Below are 3,278 nucleotides of genomic sequence, written 5' to 3'. Positions count from 1 at the left end.
TATTGAAGGAACTCGGCATTGAGGACAACCCATCACATCTATGCTCGCTATCCGAGCACTCCCAAATGAGGACCCCCGGCCCCACCTTCTAATCTTCGATGGGCACACGCACAGTGGTAATTTTTATCTACAATTCCTCAGCCTTATGAAGAGCAGGAATGCCCACATCATGTGCTACCCTTCCGCACACCACCCATGCTCTGCAGACAAAGCATTCTTTAAATATATTAATAGCAAGACACACACATATGTATATACAGTGGGTACGGAAAGTATTCAGACCCCCTTACATTTTTCACTCTTTGTTATATTGCAGCCATTTGCTAAAATCATTTAAGTTTTTTCCTCATTATTGTACACACAGCCATATTGACAGAAAAACACAGAATTGTTGACATTTTTGCACATTTATTAAAAAAGAAAAACTGAAATATCACATGGTCCTAAGTATTCAGACCCTTTGCTCAGTATTTAGTAGAAGCACCCTTTTGATCTAATACAGCCATGAGTCTTTTTGGGAAAGATGCAACAAGTTTTTCACACCTGGATTTGGGTATCCTCTGCCATTCCTCCTTGCAGATCCTCTCCAGTTCTGTCAGGTTGGATGGTAAACGTTGGTGGACAGCCATTTTCAGGTCTCTCCAGAGATGCTCAATTGCAGAGGCCTTGATCAAGAAGCACCCTTGTCTGAAAGAACCTGGCTCTTCCAGTGTATGGTCTGGTTGGAAACAGCGACTGAAGTATAAAATGGGAAATTACAGGACCCAACTCAAAATGCAGGGGTGTGTAGAGGTGTCTGTAAACATGCAGAAGCAAACTTTTACCCTTCCCTTCCTGTTGGACAGACTTGTGAGAGTCTTGAAAAAGAAAGTCAGGATATCTTCGGTATCTTGTGTATTCTCAGAGAAAGAAACAAAACTTAAAAGGGGAGATACATGTGCACATGTAAATGTGGCTTTATACCTTTAAGGGCATTCTGCTACATCCCTTATGGATGTACGAGGGGCGTTCCCCTAGGGGAGACTCACGCAGTTGTGGAGAGTTAAGTTTAGTACTTGCCTGTATGTTACCTGCACGTTTATTTAACTATACAAAGTATTCATTGAAGTCTCTTTTGAATTATTTACAATAAGTAATTAATTTAGTTCATTAATCTATACAGCAGCTCTGGAGAAAACAGTGATGTCATCATCCAGCTCAGTTCAGGTCTCAAACAATGGTGCCAACGCAGTCAGATCAATAATATTGTTGAATATTAAGTGTCCCCGACTAAGCAAGACATTGGCAAGGAACTCAAACTCCATCAGGTGTAACCAAGTACAGTACTTAACCATGTACAGACCAAGTGACTAACTGCAGCCCTCCTGTGGCCAGACAGGTTCAATTAAAAGTGTTTTGATAATGTGAGTTTTAGATAATTTGTTGACTTTTTGCCTCAGTGATTGATTTGTACTTGTCATTTCTTGCAGGATTTTTCACAAGTGCTGTTGCTCCTGCTCCATGTTATGTGGCTGCCAGCACCCACCGCCACTACCCTCATCTATTGATGTCACACCCATAATATCTAGAGTAGAAACTTTGGTAACGCTTTAGATTACAGCCCGGAAAGTACTACGTAATTAAATTGAAAGTACAGTGTAACTTTCGGTAATTACAGTGTACCTATAAAGTACTTACGTGTAAGTATAGGGGAACAATACGTAAAGTCTTGGGAATAAAGGTGTAACAACCAGGAAAATACTGCGTAATTAAAACGAAATTACAGTGTAACTTTTGGTAATTACAGTGTACCTATAAAGTACATAAGTGTAAGTATAGGGGAATAATATGTAAAGTTTTGGGAATAAAGGGGTAACAACCAGGAAAATAACAAATTATTTAGGCAAATTATTTAGACTGTAAGTATTCCATGTAGTTGCAGGGTAAGTATGACATTGCGGGCTGTAAATTAAAGTGGTGCTTCTTGCCCTCTTGTTCCATGTAGTTACAGGGTAAGTATGACATTGCGGGCTGTAAATTAAAGTGGTGCTTCTTACCCTCTTGTTTCATGTAGTTACAGGGTAAGTACAATAAAAACACATGTAGGCCTACACACACAATCTGACATCACTTGGAAAACCTTTATTTGAAAAACAACTTATTTCAAAACAGATTTACAACATATTACACTTCTTATTCTTTTTTTTTTTTTTAAATCAACTTTTCATTTCAAATACTAAAGTCCTGATAGAAAGTAGCATGTTTTGTCCTGTTTTGTTTCTCTTGCATGGCTTCCTCCTCCTCTTGGTCCTCCTCTTCTTTTTCTGTCGTTCCACTGATTTGCCTAATCATAAGAAGGAGTATTTTTCTATTCTGTATTATGTATTAAAAGAAAATACAGTACACCCAGAAATGTTCTCATAATTTACTCATCTTTTCGCTACCGACCAACTGTCACCAGCGAGTGCATGAGAGTCGGCTTCATAGGGTCGGCTTGAATGGCTTCGCGTTTGCTGAAGCTTTAAGCGTCCAATGCATCCTCGCGGGAGTTTGATGTGAAACTCGCGCGAGAACTGGTGTCTCTGTTCTTCTGCATGGTTTGTTTTTCATTAGTATTATCTGTTTTTGTTTGTATTTTGTTGTGAGCAATAATAAAAACATTAAAAAAAAAAATAATTCGACATTCGGTTTTTCGGTACGCTTACGTCAAGCTTTAAATTTTCAAGCGTAAACTAACTCAACCCTCTCATGAGGGTGACAGGTGGTCGGAACCGATAGTCTACAGTTTAAAATTTTTAAATATTTGGTATTTTTCTTAAAAACGTTTATCGTTTCACTTCAGAAGACATTGATTCATCCATTGGGGTCGTATGGATTACTGTAGTTATTGTTGTATGTGCTGTTGTCAACTTTAAGGAACACATGAGCTTGCATTATATGCATTTACAGAGATTATTTATTTTTCTAAAAACTTTTGTTTGTGTTAATCTGAAGAAGGAAATTTGTATACATCTCAGATGACATCAGGGTAAAAGATGAGTAAATGGTGAGGACATTTCTGTAGCCTACTGTAGGCTATTTTCTTTTAACACATAATACAGAATAGCAAGAGACATGTCATGGGATTCCTTCTTAAGATTAATCAGTGGAAAGAAAGAAAAAGAAGAGGAACAAGAGGAGGAGGAAACCAAGCAAGCGAAAGTGCTGTAAATCCGTTTTGAAATAAGTTTTTTTTATTTTTTATAAAGTTTTCCGAGTGATATCAGATTGTGTGATAAGGGGGTAAGAAACACCACTTT

The sequence above is a fragment of the Leuciscus leuciscus genome (genome assembly GCF_965113295.1).
Source record: "Leuciscus leuciscus genome assembly, chromosome: 9".
NCBI lineage: Eukaryota > Metazoa > Chordata > Actinopteri > Cypriniformes > Leuciscidae > Leuciscus > Leuciscus leuciscus.
This window is presented reverse-complemented; position numbering follows the sequence as displayed.